Source organism: Poecilia reticulata, linkage group LG19, assembly GCF_000633615.1.
Source record: "Poecilia reticulata strain Guanapo linkage group LG19, Guppy_female_1.0+MT, whole genome shotgun sequence".
Classification (NCBI taxonomy): domain Eukaryota; kingdom Metazoa; phylum Chordata; class Actinopteri; order Cyprinodontiformes; family Poeciliidae; genus Poecilia; species Poecilia reticulata.
In genome coordinates, this window is record NC_024349.1 from 704,032 (window position 1) to 709,738 (window position 5,707).

At 46.4% G+C, this 5,707-nt stretch overlaps 1 protein-coding gene and 1 long non-coding RNA gene across 2 annotated transcripts in view; one reads left to right on the plus strand and one right to left on the minus strand.

The window, feature by feature from the left end:
* Positions 1-3,657, plus strand: part of LOC103481023 (uncharacterized) — a 4,858-nt gene extending 1,201 nt beyond the window's left edge. Inside the window, exons 2-3 of the long non-coding RNA XR_536214.2 lie at positions 23-70; positions 143-3,657. This is a non-coding gene — a long non-coding RNA (uncharacterized LOC103481023). The remainder of the gene's footprint in view (positions 1-22; positions 71-142) is intronic.
* snx29 (sorting nexin 29) overlaps positions 1-5,707 on the minus strand; it is a 109,310-nt gene that overhangs the window by 45,789 nt on the left and 57,814 nt on the right. The window lies entirely within an intron of this gene.

Consider the following 5,707-nt stretch of genomic DNA (forward strand, 5'->3'; position numbering starts at 1 on the left):
GGAGGATCAGGTGGAGGAACAGGTGGAGGATCAGGTGGAGGAACATCCAGAGGATCAGGTGGAGGATCAGGTGGAGGATCAGGTGGAGGAACATCCAGAGGATCAGGTGGAGGATCAGGTGGAGAAACATCCAGAGGATCAGGTGGAGAAACAGGTGGAGGATCAGGTGGAGAAACAAGTGGAGGAACAGGTGGAGAAACATCCAGAGGATCAGGCGGAGAAACAGGCGGAGGATCGGGTGGATTTCATCCGAACCTCCACCTGAACGTCCCCCGATCAGGTGGAGGTTCAGGTGGATGAAATCCGGGCGCTCCGAGGAGCTCCGGTCATCCTACTGACGTCTCTTCAGGAGACGCGTTAACAGGAGACGAGAACGTCCAGACGGAGCGAGACGTGAACTCTGGACGGTCTAAACAAAGCAAAGGGAAGCAACCTGGTCACATGACGTTAAAGACGTGGAGCTGATTTACATCACCAGGTAAATATGAGTATTAAAACATGATGAGTTATCGTGGGATCAAACACAGAGAACCTTAAAATAATCCAGGATGATTTTTAGGGCTGAAACTCACTTTAGGTATCGATTAATCTATTATTCTGACGATTAATCGATTAATCAAAGTGATTTACAGACAAAGAAGGTTTCTTAATCTTAAATACAAAATGTTTATTTTTTTGTACAGTTTTGTCTGAAATACTGGTGGGTGAGTTATTCTTTCAGCAAATGGCCTTAAGTCTGTATGCTCCAGTTAACGATTAATCACGATGAATCCGATTAATCGTTTCAGCTCTAGTGTCCAACAGAGTGTAGCTGGATTTCTTCTTGTTCAGCTCAAACGCAAAGAATGAAACTCATTTTCTACCCAAACAGAGCAGCAAAAATAAAAGCGATGCAAACTGGCAGCCGCTACTTCCCCTCCCGTTTCCACGCAGACGGATTGATGGAGTCGGCTAAATGCTTCAGGTAATGAAAAACAAACAGGAGCAGAAAACGGTAGGCGAGGAACGGAGGAGGGACGGATCCTCGCAGCTGTTCTGGGCGATGTGAGAAGAAGCAAACAGCTGGTCTGAAACAGCAACTAAGTGGGCCAGAAAGCAGCAGCTGCATGCGGAGTCCCTCAGGGCGGCGAAGGGACAAGAAATGCAAACCTGAAGCCAAAGACGAGAAAATCTGAGAATCTTTAAACAAGAAGCAGAACCGGGCAGATTGAGGAGGAACGGCGAGTTCTTGGTGAAATCCCTGCTGCGTCGTTTTCTCCACCTGACGTTCTGTCCTGCACGCGATCGGTAGTAATCAATTAATATATCGATTAATCAATTATTCGGACAAAAAAACCCGTCATTCTGCAGAAGTTTCATTTAACCAGCTGGCCTTTTATCCAAAGTTAGAAATACATTAAAATATGCAAACAAACAAAATGTAATTCCTTTTCCAAATAAACGTTTTATTGTGTAAAAGTCCCAACATGAGGAAAACCTTTCTGCTCCTCTGGATCTGGATTATTGATTAACTGATTAACAAAAGGTGATCAGAGGAGATTTTTACAGAACCAGGTGAGGATAAATCTGCCACTGGAGACGTTCTGGTAGATTTTCAGATGAAGAACATTTTATTTATGCAAAATGGAAAATGTTTGCCTTTTTGTACAGTTTTTGCTTCTTTACTCTGCTGCTCTTTCACCAAATGGACATTTTTCAATAACTGATTAATCGCGATTAATCGTTACAGCCCTGGCTTAAATGAACTGATTCCTGTCCAACCGAGGTTAAAGGTCACATTATTCCACTTCCACTGCATAAAAAACATTTAAATATAAACATCTTCTAAAATCAATCAGTTACTAAAAACGTTTTTTCAGTGTTAAAATCTGAAACGGCCCAGTAAAACTCGACGTCGCTGTCCCTCGTCCCAGACGGGTTTGTCCCTCAGGGGCTCCCTTCACCGCCAGTTCCTCCAGGGAAATCTGACCTACCGGGACATTCAGCTGGAAACTGGAGAATTTCTCCCCCTAAATGGGTCAAATGTTCAGAGCAGAACCGTTCAGAGCCACCGCGGCGGCCCGGTTCTGAGCGGCCCGATGCTTCCTGCTGTCAGTTCGCTCGGTGAGACGGTGAAAGCCCCGGGAACAAACGGGCAGCTGTGGAATCCAGCGGGGAGCGACGAGCTGCTGGTTTACCAGGATAACTCGCCTGCAGGTTTATTTTACTCTGCCCAGAGTTACGGGAGAAACTCTCCATCCATCCCCGCCTGCCGGTTTCTGCTCCCTGAAACCAGGAAACAGACCGAAACCCTGCAGACGCGTCTGCAGACAGCAGAGAAAGGAAGATTTTCACTGGAGGAAACTGTAACCCGTTTGTTTCACCACGAGGAATTAAAGCAACAAACATTTAAATCAGCAGAGGATGTGGAGCAACACGAGAGGACGAGGTGACAGAACCAGAGCAAAAATCAGAACACGGCCCAAACGATTAATCGGATTCATCGCGATTAATCGATTACTCAAATAATCATCAACTAATTTAGGGATCAATATAAGTGCAGAGGGAGGGAGCAACATATTCAGAGCAGTAATTAGGAAAAAACGGCACAAAAACATCAACATTTTTAAACCCAGAACTCTTCGATCGATAGTTTCAGCTTCATCTGGTTCAAATCCAGAAAAAAACTCTTTAAGCATCTTTTTGCACCCAATTATTAATCCGTTAATCTAAAAATAATCCCCAGATCAGTTCTAATCTGTACTGATGTCCAGTCCAGCAGGAAGGCCTGAGCTTTTCTCATGTCGCTTTATCTGCAGAATCGCTACAAATGAACAAGATGTCAGTGACTTCCAGGCAACAATATCCTCATTTCCCTTTCAAAAATCATGAATTATGCTAATTTGCATTTTTAATGTGTTTCTAATTTTGTATAAAAAAGGTTTATTTAAAAAAATCAGGAAAATCAGCCAATATTTGATCTGATTAATCATCAGAATAATCGATTAATCGTCAACTAAAATCATCCTTAGTTGCAGCAGTTGAGCTTTTACAGTGTTAGTGACATGAGGCTGAATCCAGAAGCTTCTCCGCTGAATGATGGGCGATGATGACATCAGCGCCTCTGGTGCTGCTCGGCCCATTAGCGGCGGCGCCACCGAGCCGCGGTTCTGGACAAACAAACCTCGGCTCTGCAGCGAAGCAGCGCTGCTCAATAAAACATGCGCAACAAAAAAACACAACTCATGTGCAACCGGCGTGAAACCCGATGACATCACTCCTTCAGCCCGACGTTCCAACATCTGATCCGTTACGAACGTCCTGGTTGAATCCTCCAAACTCAGCAAACGGATCAGAAACACCAAACGGATCAGAAACACCAAACGGATCAGAAACACCAAACGGATCAGAAACACCAAACGGATCAGAAACACNCAAACGGATCAGAAACACCAAACGGATCAGAAACACCAAACGGATCAGAAACACCAAACGGATCAGAAACACCAAACGGATCAGAAACACAGGCCGTCGTGAAAACGGACCAAGTCCTGCAGGTAAAGCAACTAAAATTAAAAATTAAATCGAGTTTCTGATCTGAGCTCAACGTGAAAATCATTCAGGAAAAATCATTTCATCTGTTATTAAACATGCCTGATAAGTTCCACCTTTCAAACTTCCTCCTTTCCTCCTCTCTCTGCCTCTCCTCCTCCCCCTCTCCTCCTTTCCTCCTCCCCCTCTCCTCCTTTCCTCCTCCCCCTCTCCTCCTTTCCTCCTCCCCCTCTCCTCCTCCCCTCTCTTCCTCCCCTCTCTTCCTCCTCTTCCCCTCTCCTCTTCCTCTCCCCCTCTCCTCCTCCTCTTCCTCTTCTCCTCCTCTTCTCCTGCTCCTCTCCTCCTCTTCCCATCTCCTCTTCCTCTCCTCCTCCCCTCTTCTTCTTCTCCTCCCCTTTTCCCCTCCTCCTCTCCTTCTCCTCCTCCCCTCTCTTCCTCCTCTCCTTCTCCTCCTCCCCTCTCTTCCTCCTCTCCTTCTCCTCCTCCCCTCTCTTCCTCCTCTCCTTCTCCTCCTCCCTCTCTTCCTCCCCTCTTCTCCTCCTCCTCCTCTTCCCCTCTTCCTCCTCTCCTCCCACTCAGCAGCGTCTCCTGTTTCACAGACTCTTTGTGTCTGACTCCTTTCTGAGCATGAAGATTCATTTTTCACTAAAATCTTCATCTTGTTTCATAATTGATGTTTTTATGATGTAAAGCCCTTTGAACTTCCTTGTTGCTGAAATGTGTTTCACAAATAAACTTCACGTGATTTAAAGGGGCAGTGCTGTGTTTTCCAGGCTCTTTGTGAAATTATATAGCATAATCCGTCACTGTTACATTCAGTCATTATAAAAATACTGTAAATGTCAAATATCAAATTTTAGTTCCTGATTTAACATCTTGAAATTGGGCCTCTGTCTCTTTAAGAAGCTCCAGCTCTTCCTGAAGCTCCGCCCCCAGGAAGTCATTCCAACATGGCTCCTCTATTAACCCTTTAGCGTTTCTACCAGCAGCTCCTATAATGAGCTCAGCAGCTGGTTGCTAATAGCTGCTGGCTAGTCTGGAGGAGCTGAGAGGGGGAGGAGCTGCGCCTTGGAGGCGGGGCTAGGCCCAACCAGGCGCTTTGGACAGCTGAATGGTTGCCATGGTGATTAAAGTGTTTCTCAAAGAAACAAAGCAAAACTTCAGGTTTGCTTCTGATGAGGTTAAAACATAAAAGATTTAAAATATGTTACAGATTTTAAGGTTTTGATGATTTTACACGCGCCGGCCCTTTAAAGCTACAAACGTAATCGTGCTGAAACTCTCCCAGATGTCGGGTTACTTAGAAACAAACCATGTATTCTGTTATAAAACATGTTTGTCTTTGTTCCGCCTTTCAAACTTCTTCTTCTTCTTCTTCCGTCACCTCCATCTGTCCTTCCTCTTCTCTCCGGCTCCGCCCATTCCCATCATCATCTTCTTCGTCTCGTCTTTTTTCACTAATTTTAATCAGAAATTAATGTGGCTCGGCTCATCTGGTGCAGAACCACTCAAGCTTTCAGTTTAAACCAAGTCCGCGCGGCCACAGCGCCACCTGCTGAGGGCGGCATGTCTCCTTCACGCCGATGCAAACGGAGTCCAGCGGGCGTTGGCCCCGCAGTGAGAGGCTGGTTCTGGATAAACCAGCTCCAGGCTCTGAGGGAAGCGGGACGACGTCTCCAGATGTGGAACTCGGCTCCAGCTGGAGGCCCGGTCGGCTCCTCCTCCGTTCGGCTCAGGCTGAAAAGCCTTTTCCAATTTTAATGAGAGGAAAACTCCGAGCGCTCGTTGTTCGAGCTTCGTGAGGGATTTCTCCTGAGCAAAGGCGAGAACGAAACGGGAACAAATGTTCTGGCACCGAGAGCCAGAAGCTCGTTTAAGTCGACTGCACCGCAGATTAAACATGAAGGGCTTCAATTAGACGATACTCCGTGCAACATGTTTACATTATATCGCCTGCAGGAAGAAAAAACATGCATAAATCATACGACACACACAGCTTTCACCGCTAAGCGCCATCTGCCTGCTTGTTCTACTTTCAGCGCTTTGAGTTCCTGAAATAATCCAGAGCAGCTTCGCTAACCGCTAACGACCTTCAGCCTGGTTCCAAACTGCAGAGCAGCTTCGATCAGAAAGACCGAGGCGCGGCGTGGCGCGGCGCGGAGTGGCGCGGTGCGGC